Below are 17,947 nucleotides of genomic sequence, written 5' to 3' on the forward strand. Positions count from 1 at the left end.
GGATCGGGGGAGGAAACCGGAGTACCTGGAGGAAACCCCCGGAGGCACGGGGAGAACATGAACACACACAAGGTGGAGGCAGGAATCGAACCCCAACCCTGGAAGTGTGAGGCGAACGTGCTAACCACTAAGCCACCGTGCCCCCCTATGATCTGATTAAAGATTTCTTATTTACTCATTTTTTATTCCTAAACTTGAAAAAAAAAAAATAATGCCAATGAGTGACATTTAAACGTTTTGATACGTCCTTACATCCTGATCTGAATTTCACTCTCAGTCTCTCAGTCATAAGTAAGATGAGTAAATTACAGCGATAAAACCCAGGTCATACAATGATTCCAGCTGTTCATCTGGCAATCGATAAAAGCCCCTATGACATCTGCCATGCTGTTAGGAGTCAGACACTCTGAACCGTACCGAGAGAAAACTTTCGGGAAAGGAGCAGGAAGGGATCCCAGTTCATGGGAAAGTGGCTTCCCATGAGCTTACATCCTTCAAGTCTGGCGTCCGTCCCGGAAGCTGCTTGCATTTGTTAAGCAAGACACTTTCTAGTGTTGCAGGCTGCAAAACATTAGAGCTTAAGTGACTAAAGCTGTTCTAAAAAATGGCCGACTAAAAACAGTTTAACCCAAACAGGCAAGCAGTCTGATTAATATGGAGATAATTGCTGCAATATCCAGTGGTGGAAAATATGAGACATTGGTAGTTACTGTAAATGAGTAATTCTTTATCTTCATCTGCTTCTGTAACGAAGTCGTTATTTTACGACGTATATTAGACAACTTGTAATAAGTTTAGTAAAATAGATCCATTTGTTCATTTTTTGCACATTTTTATTCAGACTTGATGACATACATATATATATATATATATATATATATATATATATATATATATATATATATATATATATATATATATATATATAATTCTTTTTTTTTTTTAATTAATTAATTATTTTTTTAAAATTATGTTTATATTAAACACCTACCTAAAATACAGAATGAAGAAAATAATAAATAAATCATTTTTTTTTTCCTCAAGGACTTCCTATTTGTTTCATGTTTGATTGAAAATGTAAGTAAAAAAAAAAATAAATAAAAATAAAATTTCATTTTATGTTCACTCATTCACTCACTCTCACTCATTTTCTACCGCTTATCCGAACTACCTCGGGTCACGGGGAACCTGTGCCTATCTCAGGTGTCATTGGGCGTCAAGGCAGGATACACCCTGGACGGAGTGCCAACCCATCGCAGGGCACACACACACTCTCATTCACTCACGCAATCACACACTACGGACAATTTTTTCCAGAGATGCCAATCAACCTACCATGCATGTCTTTGGACCGGGGAGGAAACCGGAGTACCCGGCGGAAACCCCCGAGGCACGGGGAGAACATGCAAACTCCACACACACAAGGCGGAGGGGGGGAATCGAACCCCCAACCCTGGAGGTGTGAGGCAAACGTGCTAACCACTAAACCACCGTGCCCCCCCATTGTATGTTCAATTTAATTTTATTTAGTTTAATTTAAATCTTACTAAACCAAACAACATGATGAAACACAGCAAAAATGCAATATTACCTCAAACACTGACTGACTGTGAAAGTGCATGAAACATGTTGCTTTTGTAGTTTTGAGTAAATACAAAAAATAAAAAAATAAACAAATACAAATTCTGGTAAATCTGTTACAATACGTTTAGCAGAAAGCAGTGTGAATGTCACAGACAAGAGGATGTCGTTTGTCTTGCTTCATTTTTAGCTTTACTTCCTAAAAACTGGATGACGGACACCTGGAAAAAAAAGCTCAATCTAAACTGGTATATCAAACTCTAACTGTCTTATTAAACAAACTCTTGAATGATATTCATGATGCCTGGAAACACTGACTTGGTTGCACCCTGTGGATATTCCCAGTAAGACATGATGCATTTTGTGGCTTTGCATATAAAACAGCGTTCTATGCTTTCAGGGAAGAGCAGCAGCAGATTGGGTGGCTGAGTAGAGGTGGGGGGTGGTGGTGGTCTTGTGCAGGTTTTGTAAATCTGACTATAAGATCAAGCCGTACTCAGAAACTGAAAGCAGCATGCAAATGAAAATGGCCTCGCTGAGCTGCGTTTTCATACAAATCGGTAATTGGGAACATTGCAAAATAAATATTGTGTTTGCCAAGCATTGACGTCGTTAATGAAGTCCACCTGTTCTTGGCGTATAGGTAATGCACTTAAAAAAATGATGGTTTCAATCAAGGACTAGAAGTAAACAAGTGGCATGCTAGGTCAGATTAACCTTGTGGTCATTAAGGGCATTTAGAGGTAAACGAGTACACCGTGTCTTGTCCTTTATAGAGAGGACAGATAGTGTTAAAGTGATGGAGACAAATAAGGAACCTTCTGACTTTTCCTTAGGTCATCGTATGGAAATGGTCCTGTTATGTTTTCTAATATACATAGATATACAGTATAGATTTCCTGAAGTGAAACCATAAATAAAAACAACATCCCTCACCTCTTAAACTACAGATTGAAAAAAAAAGGTTATTTTAGTGAATTAAGTGAATTTTCTTAAGCCCCGCCCACTCCACAATGTCATAACATAAATAAATAAATTTTGTCATTATGATACATTCATTCATTCATCTTCTACCGCTTATGCGAACTACCTCGGGTCACGGGGAGCCTGTGCCTATCTCAGGCGTCATCGGGCATCAAGGCAGGATACACCCTGGACGGAGTGGCAACCCATCACAGGGCACACACACACACACTCATACACTACGGACAATTTTTCCAGAGATGACAATCAACCTACCATGCATGTCTTTGGAACGGGGGAGGAAACCGGAGTACCCGGAGCAAACCCCCGAGGCACGGGGAGAACATGCAAACTCCACACACACAAGGCGGAGGTGGGAATCGAACGCCCAACCCTGGAGGTGTGAGGCGAACGTGCTACCACTAAGCCACTGTGCCCCCATTATGATACAGTTTTATATATATATATATAGTGGTAACGTTCATTTGTAATAATTCTAATGCTGTAAACATTATTCCCTTATTCACCTGTAGTGCATGGCCTGTGGTGTAAGTGGCCGTGGTTGTTGCCGAATCAATGCTCTGATAATTGAGGCTGAATGTGTAATCGGGGAAAAAATTGCACCCTACATTCTCTAGATAGATTGTACAGCGATGAAAACAACATGAGCCCACATGCAAGACAGACAAATGGGAAACCCCACAAAGAGTAATGATGCGAATGCTCGGCCCACGCAGGTCCTCAGGGACTCGGCTCTTTTGTCACTGAGCTGGTGAAAAGCCTGCTGAGAGAAAAGTGCTTGCAGCACCGGACCTACAGGAAAATGTCAGTAATGACTAATTCACTCGTTTTTTTTTCTTTCTTTCTTTTTTTTACAGGTAAACTTGAAAACTAGGATACCTTTTTAAACGCTTCCGGTCGTGTTGCTTAGCAGGATTTGTCTTTACGGCATACTGCTTAAGGTTAAATATAACAAATGGTCATATGGTAATAGTAATGACAGTCAATAGAATTTATACAGATTGTTGTGTAAAGAAAAAACAGCAAAAAATGCTTTGCCAGCTGGTTTGAGCTGACATTAACTGTTAAGAACATGAATCTGAGGCTAATCTCAACATTAAATGTAACTGTATATTGATTTTTTAAAAATATTATTATTATTATTATTATTATTATTATTATTATTATGGGGGGCACGGTGGCTTAGTGGTTAGCACGTTCGCCTCACACCTCCAGGGTTGGGGGTTCGATTCCCGCCTCCGCCTTGTGTGTGTGGAGTTTGCATGTTCTCCCCGTGCCTTGGGGGTTTCCTCCGGGTACTCCGGTTTCCTCCCCCGGTCCAAAGACATGCATGGTAGGTTGATTGTCATCTCTGGAAAAATTGTCCGTGTGTGTGTGCCCTGTGATGGGTCGGCACTCCGTCCAGGTGTATCCTGCCTTGATGCCCGATGACGCCTGAGATAGGCACAGGCTCCCCGTGACCCGAGGTAGTTCAGATAAGCGTTAGAAGATGAATGAATGAATGAATGAATGAATGAATGAATGAATTATTATTATTACATGCCCCTAAAGTCTTTCTCACATTCTCAAGTGAGGATAAGAAAAACATGAGAAGAAGAGAATTTCCAGTGGTCATAAAATTCATTGATGTGACTCACAGAATCCCAGAATTCCAAGTTTGAAGCCACTTCTGAAGTTCTCTTTAATTTACATAATCCCATAAATGCTTTTCATTCTTGTCAACATCTGGCTTTCATTAAACTTGAATTCTAAACTACAATTCATTTATGCCTTGTTTGCGCCTACCTCCAGCTTCCGAGGCTATTTTTTCCCCTGAATCCAGTCCAAGGTCTTACACATTATTCTTTTGCAGGATTTATGCATTCAATCTATGTGAGTCTTTTGTGTGTTGGAAAAGGTTTTCTTTTCCATGTTTTGCTGTCAGCTGAAGTGAAAATATGCAGACTGGAATATCAACAGACAAGATTTCCTCACTGGCATAAGGAGGAAATAAGGAGTCATTTCCTGATAAATCCCTCCGTTGCTAATATCTGGGTTCAAGGTCAAGCTACTTAAGAGGGTCTTGTTACCATGAGAAGAGTGATTCAAGCCTTTCATTCTTCAAGTTCAGATGGATATAAGTGAACCCAACTTTTTAAAGCTTTTTAGTACCTTTAAATATCCCATAAAATTGTAAGAAATTATAATTTCACTCTTGTACATTTATGGCATTAGCAGACACCCTTATCCAGAGCGACGCGCAAAAGTGCTTTTAAGTCTCTTTTCGATTAATACATTAACATGGGCTCACTAGGTTACTGACTTAGGATACCATCAACCTAAAACTCTAAAAAACCTAAAAAATATGTTTTTAAAAAAAAATACACACATACTGTACAACAAACAGGGAAAAGTGCTAGCTCAAGTATTTCAGGAAGTGGTAGGTCTTCAGCCGTTGTTGGAAGACATGTTTGGACATCTAGAGTCTTAAGTATAAGTTTATTCCACCACCTCGTTGCCAGAACAGAAAAGAGTCTTGATGTATATCTACCTCTTAAGCCCTATTTGGACGGGATTAGTTTTACGTGGGGACGTGGAGTAATGCAATTTTACCTCAGGACGTCTGTAATATTAATTGGCCAATTCGCACGGGACAAGACATCTCAGTAAAACTAGCAGAAGTGGGAGGGGTAACTCGCTTTACACACCACAGTAACCTCCTTGTCATCATGTGCGTATGACGTTGCTTCCTGTTATCACGTGCGCAAACAGACAACATGGCGCCTCTATGCTTGCAAAACGCACCAAAAACTACTTTTAAACAGGAAATGACGGAATTTTACCGTACATATTTACAGCGGGTCTATTTGGACGGGATTAGTATTACCTGAGGTAATTTTTCCGGACCTTTTTACAGAAGGTAAAAGTCGCCGTAATCTTTACTGACATTGTCCGTAATGATTACCGAGATGGCACATTCGGACGGGACTAAAATCACAGAGAAGCTCTGGTAATAATTACTTTACCCCACGTCCCCACGTAAAACTAATCCCATCCGAATAGGGCTTTACCCTGAGAGATGGTGGGACCAGTCGAGCAGTGCTGGTATCTCTGAGGGAGGAGTGATAAAAGCTTTGAGGTAAGAGGGAGCTGGTCCATTTTTGGCTTTGTAAGCAAGCATCAGTGTTTTAAGTCTCTCATCAGTTTTTGGTGGTGTTTGAAGCTTTACAACACAACCTTGTGACATTTGACATTTGGTTTTGAGGCCAGGTTTTCATTTCTTGCCTTCAAATGTATTTTTAAGAAAGCCGCTCCCAACACAACACACTTTTTTGCCAAGATTTAATGCTAGAATTCATGTTTAACTCTCACGTGCTAAGTATAAATATTAGCATAACAAATGCTGACCAAGTTTGCCAGTACTTGCGATTTTTTTAAAAATCTTTTTAGTTACATTTAGTAGAAGAAGCCTTTATTTTTGTCAGATATACATTACAGCATATTCCACCTTTGGAAGTTGGTGTCAGCCATGATGCAGCAACCCATGAGGCTTAAGGGCCTTGCACAGGGGCCCAACAGTGCTGGGGTTTAAAAAAAAATCAGAGCCTTTACCACTTGAGCTACCAATAAATTTAATTTTAAGATGCAGTACCATCACGAGTCAAATTAGTTCCTGCTAGCACTTACAATGTAAACAGCAGTTCCCTCACAGCCTCATGTAGCTAATCATGTTTCTCAAATAGTACAAAAAAAGCCCTCTGACCTAAAGTCTTTCCAATGTAGGAAAACTTAAAGCTATACCTCTGACTGTTACAAAGCATGGACGTTGGAGACTCCTTCCAGAAAACTTTGCCATATCAACAATTCCATGTTTTCCCCCCAGTCTGTTTATTTGGATATACATTCCTGTGCAAGTCGTTATTACAGAAATTATAATGCATTAGAATGGGTGCGTTACTATAGGAAATTAATCACCTTGTGACTAAAAAGAATACGCAACATTATGCTTTCCAGTGGAATATTCCCAAAGGGAAGCTAAGAAATGTCACCCGTAAGTTCCTGAAAAATCCTGGAAAAGTTTTTTTGACTAGCAATCACTGTTTTATATTTTAAACACTTCATAACTAATTAGTCACTCTGGGATTCATATAACAACCTTTAGGTCTAGAAGTATTACTGCCTACTATGACCTAAAACTGTCACAAAATACATTCTCTAAAGTAGGCCAAATTTCCAAAAACTGCACATAAATACTCTTGAGATCTGATCATCATAAACTCAAATCCAAATCAGACATGAAATGGCCAGAAGTTTTTGGACACCTGGCCATCACACCCATTTGGCCAGAAATGAGTCCCACTCTTCTGGGAAGGCTGCACTAGATGTTGAAATGTGGCTGTGAGAATTGGTGTTCGTTCTGCTACAAGAGCATTTGTGAGATCAGGCTCTGATTTTGGTTGAGAAGGTCAAGGATGCATTCAGTGTTCAGTTGCAGGACACTTGAATTATTCCACTTTAATCTTAACACTAAGTCTTCAACAGGTTTGGGTCTCTTAGCTCCATCCATCTATGCATCCATCCATCCATCCATCCACCAACCCATCCATCCATCCATTTATCCATCCACCCACCCACCCATCCATCCATCCATCCATCCAGTCATTTTCTGCACCACTTTAGGTTCACAGGAAAATTGGATTTTTTTCCAGGGACTCAGGGCACATGGCAGGGGATAATGTGATGAGATTTCCAAGCCATTGCAGGGCACAACTGCACACATATACACACACACACAATCAGTCTACCACGCTTTTGACTGGGTACCAGGGTACCTAGAGGAAACCCCCCTGTACCATTGACAGAACATGCACAGAGTGGAGGCAAGAATTGAACCCCCATCACTGTAGAGGCAACCAAGATAACCACTAATCCACTGTGACCCCACTCTTAGTTCCAGAAGGGACATTTTAATGCAACAGTACACAGTACAATAGTGCCCTTCAACCCCAGGGGCAACAAATTTGAAAGTCATGGTCAGGTGTCCACAAAGTGTTATATGTCATATAGTGTATGAACAAGACTCTGAATGGATTTTACCTTTATTATGAAATCATTAAATCAACAAATTTAAAAGGGGGGCACGGTGGCTTAGTGGTTAGCACGTTCGCCTCAAACCTCGAGGGTTGGGGGGTCGATTCCCGCCTCCGCCTTGTGTGTGTGTGGAGTTTGCATGTTCTCCCTGTGCCTCGGGGTTTCCTCTGGGTACTCCGGTTTTCTCCCCCGGTCCAAAGACATGCATGGTAGGTTGATTGGCATCTCTGGAAAATTGTCCATAGTGTGTGATTGCGTGAGTGAATGAGAGTGTGTGTGTGTGTGTGCCCTGCGATGGGTTGGCACTCCGTCCAGGGTGTATCCTGCCTTGATGCCCAATGACGCCCGAGATAGGCACAGGCTCCCCGTGACCCGAGAGTTCAGATAAGCGGTAGAAGATGAATGAATGAATGAACAAATCTAAAAGAATTCTCACGACACTCTACAGCACCCCATGAATATAAATCAATACCAACATACAGTACATTACAGATACAACTAGAACAGATTAATAAGCCATACGCCCAAGCAAAACATCAGTCCTGGTTAGTGAGAGATCTTTCCTATAGAGCGGCCACTAGATAGCAGCACCGTCCTACTGTAACGAATCTTAGCATTCATTCTTCAGAAAGATCACATGTTTAGTGCAAACCTGAATACCTGGTGTCATTTAATACAGATATACCCATAGATACTTTTGTACAATGTGCTACATCTTTAAAATATTTGCTGGACCATTGTGCACCTTGATGTTAGTTGTTTTCCTGGTGAAAATCTGTCAACTATTTTCCTGTTTAGAGCACATTTAAATTAGCAATAAACCAAAAACTAAGAAGATACGGTTATAAGGTGCAAGACCAGGATATTAATCATAGACCGATATAGTCTTTGCAAATTGGATGTTTCTGGACAGTCTGTGCTCGGTGGGACGTCACAAATCAACATGGACATTTTGCAACAAACCTCACTGGCAGATCTAATCGCTGACCCGTGCTAGAACATCTTGCTCAGGAACAAATCCTGACTTCAATACTACAAATGATCTGTCTTAAACTTTTTGCTTTTTGTTCATGGTCCTGGTGCAGCAGCCTTGTGCATCATCTACTTTGAAATATTCCAAACGCAGTGCCCTGTGATGGCCCTACTGTTTCTGCTACACTGAGCAGACTGTGAATGCCGTCACCATTTCTTCTTCAGCAATCAGGTGTTAATAAACACTGTGTCACACTGAATTGTCTTTAAACTATGTGCACTAAAATAGGCTAAATTGTCGGAAATTCCGTAATTACAAACCGAGCGCCCAAGAACGCCACGACAATTCTTCTATTAGCCAACAAACTCACTCTCACTCACTCACTCATTTTCTATACCACTTATCCGAACTACCTCGGGTCACGGGGAGCCTGTGCCTATCTCAGGTGTCATCGGGCATCAAGGCAGGATACACCCTGGACGGAGTGCCAACCCATCGCAGGACACACACACACACTCATTCACTCACGCAATCACACACTACGGACAATTTTCCAGAGATGCCAATCAACCTACCATGCATGTCTTTGGACCGGGGGAGGAAACCGGAGTACCCGGAGGAAACCCCCGAGGCACGGGGAGAACATGCAAACTCCACACACACAAGGCGGAGGCGGGAATCGAACCCCCAACCCTGGAGGTGTGAGGCGAACGTGCTAACCACTAAGCCACCGTGACCCCCTAGCCAACAAACTGTGTGTCGATAACATGATGTTCTTTACTCACAAATTTTTAGGCAGCAAGGATTAATTTTGCATGTTAAATCCCAAGATCTTCATTTTGGTACAGTAATGCAAACAAAAGATTTTTTCACGACTTCCATTTTGTTTTGTTCCAAACAAAAACAACTTAATATATCATACCCCAAAAAACCCCACCCGCACAAAAAGATAGCTATTGTTTAAGACTCCTTTCATAAATGTTAAAGAAACCTTCACCAAATCAAGTTTATATGTTGTCTTTTTACTAATAGCAACATATTTTTTACCAGCTTTGTATTATTCGTAGAATCTGCGGCACATCTCTTGCACAAGTCCCGGCGAGTTTGATTTTTTTGCTTCTCTGTCTTTTTCTCTCTTCAGCTGAAAGTCACAGTGGGAAATAATGGACTGCATAATAATCGTCCCCCAGGAGCAGATGTTGGCCACATCTCTGTATTGCAATACACTTTAGAAATTTCTAGAAAATTGCACGAGTCACTTGGGGCTCGGCCTGGCATGGCAATTGTGAGCAGCTGTTGGAGATCTCGGTCAGCGTTTAGTGATAAATGTGCATGCATGTGAGAAAACGATCTATCAGGTTTATGGTACAGACCAAAGACATGTTCCAGTTCCATTTTCAACACACCCACACTTTTTCTTTTCCACAATGACCTTGGCAGCAAGCACAATTTGTTTTTATTATTGAGCTGTCATATTGATTTTTATCTTTTTTTAAATAGCTAGCGTGCTAATCCACTAGTCTGATAACTTGATGAAGGACTTGTCAGATGCCGTGTACAGAATGAATGGAATAATAGAATATACTTTCAAGATACGGGTGATGTGACAATATCAAATCAAAAGTAAGCGGTTTGAAATATTTTACAGGAATGTAAAAAATGTCTTCTTGCTACGTTTTGTTCTTGAAAGACGTTTATAATTATGTTGAGTGGATTCCTAGGGCCCTTAAGACGGTAACAGGAATTCAAGCAAAGAACAAATAACAAAAAGCAAAATGTATTTGAATGTTGCCCTGCTTTAATGCTACAGCACACACACACACCTACACCCCAAACAAAACTTTTCCATGTAGATGTGTTGGTTGCATCTGTATTCACCGCTTTACAGTACATCAATAATTTGGATGTAATTACCACTGAGTTAACTTTTGCACATTCATTCATTCATTCATTCATCTTCTACCGCTTATCCGAACTACCTCAGGTCACGGGGAGCCTGTGCCTATCTCAGGCGTCATCGAGCATCAAGGCAGGATACACCCTGGACGGAGTGCCAACCCATCACAGGGCACACACACACACTCTCATTCACTCACGCACAATTTCCCAGAGATGCCAATCAACCTACCATGCATGTCTTTGGACCGGGGGAGGAAACCGGAGTACCCAGAGGAAACCCCCAAGGCACGGGGAGAACATGCAAACTCCACACACAGAAGGTGGAGGCGGGAATCGAACCCCCAACCCTGGAGGTGTGAGGCGAATGTGCTAACCACTAAGCCACCGAAATTTTGCACATCTGGATCCCAATTTCCAAGTGCTATGAGATTGAACGGAGTCTCAGCTTTGACCTGGTCTTTCAAACTCAAGGCTTTGCCAGTGTGACTCTGTTGGAAGATGAACCTCCCGTCCCAGCCCCTGCTGATGGAATGCATCCCAACAACATGATGCTACCGCCAACATGCTTCACCATGGGGATGGTGTTCTCAAGGTCATGAGTGTGGAGTGTTGGGTTTCTGCCAAACCTAGTGCTTTGCGCCAAGGCTAAAAAGTACAATGTTGGTCTCAGCAGCCCAGAGAACATTTTTCCACACGTTTGCTGAGTCTCCAACGTGTCTTTTCCAAGTAGCAAAGGTGAATTCAAATGGCTCACCACTCTTTCTTTAAAGCTTATCTTTACGATTTTCCTGTGAACAACTCGAGCTTTGGATCTCTCTAGCTCCTTCAAAGTGACCCTTGGGTAACTTTTGAGTGCTTCAGTGACTAATTTCCTCTTTACCCGGACTTTTGGTGGACTGCCTCCTTTAGGCAGAGTTGTAACTCACGTTCTTCTAAGCAACATTTAAAGTTTTATTATACAGCGCTGAACACTTATAAAAGAGCTGAATACATATGCAATTACAACTTTGATGTTTTATTCTTTTAAAATGTGTAAAACATTTTACAGACTTTATCGAATTTTACTCGTGCTTTAGTATCGCTGGCTTGCTTCGTGCCATTTCATGACACACAATCCCAACAAAGTCAAGTTCAACTCCAGGTTTGAAAAAGTTCAAGGTGAAAGTTCAAGGCCTAGGCATGGCACTGTAATTAATAATAATTAATTACTCATTTTGAATTATTAATTAACTTTCCAGCTGATCAATTATGCATAAACGATGAAATTATCCAGCTGCCTATTTTCTTTAAGGTCCAATTTTAGACATCGTTCCCTTTTTAGACTCTGATGTTTTCCACTTTGCAATGCTGGAAATTCTCCAGTTAGTTCTTGCCTGGAGAGTCCTGGAAATGTGCCAGGACTGAAGGATGGAAGCTGCTGACGGGAATTCACCCATGTGGAAACGGCAAGAGGAAGTTTACAAGGGAGTATTACAAGCGGTACTAAAATACCACCATAGCCTCCCCTTTCAGAAAATTTCTGTTGTTTTTAAATCAGTTTTAATGTCTAAAACCTACACACACACAAACAGCGGCACACACACACACCTTCACCCAGCAAGAAGACTTGGCAGGAAATCACAAATCTGGCTTCTTTGTTTCAGTGCAGCACCGGTCAAGAATATTAACGACCTTCTTTGTCTCTGTTTACCAACATGTTGTAAATAAAAGGAGGTAGAAAACTGAAAATAATGTATTTACTTCCCTGATGTAATAAATTTTAGCATGTCTTGCCCCACATACACTTCTGCTCATAATTGAGTTTTCTATTGCTAATAGATTTGACTGATACCACCTGGCCGATGTTCCATCATTTTGATTCATGAACATATAATTACTCATTAACCATCAAATAAAGGTGTCAATTAGTCGAGTAGTTCAGACTATCAGCTTCTCCATAAGTGGAAATTTTTGCAAGATGCCAGGAAGAACCTGATGAGACGGACGAACAGAGGCAGCAGGATGGCAGTGCCAGATCTCTTTATAAGTGCATATCTGATAATCTGATAATTTCATTCACTCTTGTTTCTAACTTCAAAAACTATTCATTTTAATCAATTAAAAAACAAAACCAGAACTCGTTAAAACTTATGGGTCTGGCCACATCAGATTCTACTTTTTTCAACCAAAAACAGGAATCTGAGAGCAGGGGCGCCAAGGGCCACCCCTGTATAAAGTCTGGCCACCCCTGTGGCCACCCCTAGTATGAATTTGAATTTGAACGCATAATGAAAATTCACAATAGTCCATGAAGTGAAAAATAAATAAATAAATAAAACGAAGCACACGCTGCAGCCACCAAAAAAGATTGTAGATTGATTGGTGCCACCAAAGTAGCTGTTTCACTGCCCCTCCCCCTCTCCATCTCGTCGTTACTACACTGATTTATTTTAATTTTTTTTGGTGCCACCCCAAGATTTGCTGTTATTTGCCCTATTAAAAGTTTCTGGGGGCGCCACTGTCTGAGGGTACATCGGGACTGGAAAACGACCAGATTTTATTTATTTTATTCCAATCTATCACCAACATCAGATTTTTTTCCCCCCAATATTGTGAACATCAGCAAAACCTATTTAATTGGCCAGTGAGTGATTGTATAAACAATATGCTTACTTTATATAAGCATGACTGAGTAACAATGTAGAAAATTAAACTTACAGAGTAAAGCTTGGTTGTATCCTTAACAACAGCTAGCAACAGTGACATATATGTCCTTGATGCCCATGATGACACTTGCTCTCGGGACTGAAATATAGAAATATATTCATAACATATAAGTTATGAATTCTGAACTGTTACATTAGAAAACAAGCTTTAAAGCAGTTTGAACACCCACTTGCCCCATGGGAATGGTGGCACATCAAGCTTTTTTTTTTTTTTTTATTGTTTAATCAACATACTGCTTATTACGTTTAAGGAAATTTAAACATTTATAAAAATAAAAAATAAAAAAAAATACATTTGCATATTTTTCAAATGAGATTTCGATTTGAACCGCACATATTAAGAAACAATATTCAAGATAAAATGGCTAAGTCACTGTAACTTTTTAGTTCCCAAAACTGCCCCTTGAGGTATTCCACCACTTATTCATAATGAAGGGGTTGTAGTAGCTCAGTGTTTAAGGTGTTGGGCTACTGATCAGAAGGTCATGGGTTTGAACCCCAGGTCCACCAAGCTGCCACTGTTGGGCCCCTGAGCAAGGCCCTTAATCCTCAGTTGCTCAGTTGTAAGTCACTCTGGATAAGGGTGTCTGCTAAATGCCGTAAATGTAATGAAAAATCTTAATGCTGTGTGTTTTAGATAAAATATACTCAATATTTGGATTGTGTAACTTCGCCTGACATGAGCCGAAATTGAATCTTTTCCAACAACAACACTGCAAGCTCAAATTCTGCTGATGCCACAGACATCAACATCCAGGAGTCCAAACTCTTTACAAACGATTTTGCAAGGTTTTAGTGCCACCTAGTGTTGTCCGACACTGACCTTTTGGGGTTTAATAAATGTGCATGGACCACATTATGCTTGCTTTTGTGCAACAGTAACTAAAAGTCTGTTAGCATTGCTGTAGCTCCAGTGAAGCTGCAAAAGTGTCCTTCTGAAGTGAATATAAATATCTGTGTGAATCTTGTAAAGTTAAAGCTGAGTAAGATTTTTTTTCCTTTACTTTAGTCCAACACTTGAAGACTGAACCATTTATTGCTTTAAGAGGAAGAACATGAGCCCCTAGAGGACCATCAGCATTTTTAGGGATGAAAACGTAAGGTGCTTGTTTTATTTACATTAGAGACTAGGGGGAAAAATGCACTTGTGTTCCACATACCTTTTCTCTGGTATTCCTCAGGTAAACATAATTACTGCTGTAATTAAGATTGTACCAATAAAATTCTGATTAAAGTTGTATAAAAATCTTAGCTGAATTGCTTAAGTGTCCAGTTACACACAAATTTTCATCTGTCCTTAGGAAGTCAAGTTCGTTCATTCATTCATTCATTTTCTACCGCTTATCCGAACTACCTCGGGTCACGGGGAGCCTGTGCCTATCTCAGGCGTCTTCGGGCATCAAGGCAGGATACACCCTGGACAGAGTGCCAACCCATCACAGGGCACACACACACACTCTCATTCACTCACGCACAATTTCCCAGAGATGCCAATCAACCTACCATGTATGTCTTTGGACCGGGGGAGGAAACCGGATTACCCGGAGGAAACCCCCGAGGCACAGGGAGAACATGCAAACTCCACACACACAAGGTGGTGGCGGGAATCGAACCCCCAACCCTGGAGGTGTGAGGCGAACGTGATAACCACTAAGCCACCGTGCCCCCCAGGAAGTGAAGTTATTATATGATAATCGCAATACAAAAGAACTTGACTTTTGAGGTAATTTACATTTACAGCATGTAGTATGGGTGTATGTAGTATTACTATTACTAGTATGTAGTACTACTATGTAGTAGGGCCCAGCAGTGGCAGTTTGGTGGACACAGAATTCGAACTCACAACCTTCCGATTTTTTAGCCGAACACCTTAACCACTAGGCTACCACATCCCACACACATGGTTATGTATGTGCAGTCTGGTTCCTGACAGCTGGAAGCTGACTCCGAACATCACATCTAGTCTGTAACAAGGGTCGACCGAGCAGACACACTGATACGACTCGATTTGAAGTGAAATCTTTAAACTACTGGCTAAAGATGCAAATTAGTCATTTCAACAATCAGGATCATCATAACAAGGATGGGTTAATGTAGTATAATGTCAGAATGTTGCTAAAACAGCAATATGGTCTGATTTCTGCTCCATTGAGGACATTTACCATGTACCGATCTTCTAGCGTTAGTAATGACCTCCCTCGTTGACTTTTTAACCTCCCACCATCTGGCAAAAAGTAGAGCAGCATCCGAATCTGTATCGCCAGAATGTCGAACAGCTTCTTTCCCTCTAGGGAACCCGTCTCTTGCCCTCCATAACACCCACGTCTATTCATAACAGTCCAAAATCCCATGATACCTTATAAGCAATATGTGATTCAAAACCATATATACTGTATGTTTTATTTTAAAAAGCCTTGACATTATTTAACCACCCTTTTACCACTAAGGAAAATATTGATGGTTCTTTTCTCATCTGTTTTGTAAAGTCGAGGACACAAAGGATCCGAACTCCTCTCAAGTGGCTTCACAGCACTAAAGTTTTTTGTGAAAGTGCATACTGAGACTAAGCACAGTCTGAAGTGTCTGGATCACCAAACGTGGGTGGTTTCGTCAGGTCTAGACAGCAGGATAGATGCTTATATACATGCATCTGCTTTATTTTTCTGTCAGGTATACCGCATGTGATGTGGCTCAGGATTAAACAACACTGTAACACAACTCGGTGCATTTTACTAAATCACTATAATTATGAGATGAGTATCTGAACATTTGTAGCTTATACATATATCTGTATACATCAGAACATCCTGGAAACCTCAGAGACATGTTATGAAAAAAACAACAACAATTAAGCATATTCTATAAATCTCTAAAAATTAGCACCAATCATCATCACCACAATTTGTATTTGTAACAAATATAATTATTTTTATATCCCATTAAGTAAACAACATTTATTTTAGTTTATAGCTACTATATACTGTAGTTTTGTCCTTTGGTGAAGCTTCATGACTCATCATGAAGGCATCATGAAGTATCAAAACATGTAATCCAGTATGTTTAAATTTGCCTTTGCCAGGAGGTTCTTGACTCCATGATGACTTAATTTTTCCAATACTTTTGGTGTAAAAAAAAAACAACAATCCTCCTCTTTAAAGTCAAGGTGGAGGCAGTTTGATTTCCACTGTAAAGGCTCTTTTGCACAAAGCGTTAAAAAATTGAGTTAAATGTTAAACCATTTCAGGATTAATGAACTGTGATGGATAGAGGTAGGACTGAATTGGTTTGAGAACTGGAAAAGATCTATCTCAATTTTCCTGTCAAACCCTCCAGAGGCCGGAGACAATCGTGTTAAAAGGGCCAACGTGAATAGCTATTGCCACGCTATCAAGAGAGCCATCGAGAGGAGGAGGACGTGGAGAAGGAGGAATGGAGGAGGAGGAATGGAGAAGGAGGTTTATAGCACACACCTGAACTGTGAATAATGAGTGCAGTCTGCCTGCGATGCCACTTTCATCTTCAAGTGTGTCACGAATTGGCTTTCATCTTCATCTGCAAAGCGCTTACAGCCTTTTAACCGGAGAAGAACGGACGCTTTTCCGTGTCTCGAGGTTACATCTTGATACGGATCTGTTTTTTTCCTCAGATGTGTGTTTCTAAAAATGCTGATGGTTACATATCACATATGCGAAGGCCGCCATCGCAGCTTTGCATTGGAAAATGCATGGATAGGCCTGAGGCTAGTCAAGGATTTTTCTTGCGGACAATTTCTTTTAAAAAAAAAAAATGAATTGAGAATATGAACGAAAATGGCTCTGCAATTCCGAAGGCTGAATAATGAGTATGGTTATGCATGCCACTCAGTGAGCTGGCAAATTAATATGGCATATTCAGCCCGTGTAGTTTGTGGGGAAACTCTGACAGGCTGAATAGCGATTAGCTGTAATTGCCACTTTGATAAATTAGCATATGCCAGTCTGAGCTTCGGACGATATCAGTCGAAAGCTTGACAAGAACCGCTACGGGTCTAATCACATCGAATCAAATCCACTCTTTTAATAGGGATTGTACCACGATAACCTGGACAGAGAAGAAATACATGAAATGTCATTACTCAGTTTAGTTGCTGTACTATGAAGTTGCCAGTAGGTCTTCTTCCTACTACTGGTTGCCATGGTAATAGCAATAGGTTTATCATCAGGCATCATATCATACAAGGTGAAAGAGAAGCTGTCTGTGTTCTACCTATCTTCTATCTTCACCCCCATTGTTATTCGAGCACCAAGCCGGTGCATATTTACATATTCACATACAGTAAGTCGCCAGCACTCATTTGGTCTCTGGTCACTTTTATCCACAGAGACGTGGGAATGACCTTGGTGTCTACTTATAATGGAAAAAACCCAATAATTTTTACCCGTTTGTTCCAAACAAACCACAATTCAAGCCTTGAAAAATCAATTCTTCACAAATTTCTTCAAGCCTGCATGCCAAGCTTGAAGCTCTGCAATTTTTGCAGGCCTTCAAGGTTTTTCTGGTTCAATGCTCTGCTCTGCTCTGCTCTACCTCGGACAAACACATTGTCCATAAGGGTTTAAAAACCTTTGACTGGATGTGCAGTGGTCTTTCTGATTTATAGCATCCACCCACCACTGGAAAACTTTTACACTCCTTTAGGATCTACAGAACATCCCACATCTCTCCTGCTGACTGCCTGCAGTGGCCATGATTCACT

The sequence above is a fragment of the Tachysurus vachellii genome, chromosome 7 (genome assembly GCF_030014155.1).
Source record: "Tachysurus vachellii isolate PV-2020 chromosome 7, HZAU_Pvac_v1, whole genome shotgun sequence".
NCBI lineage: Eukaryota > Metazoa > Chordata > Actinopteri > Siluriformes > Bagridae > Tachysurus > Tachysurus vachellii.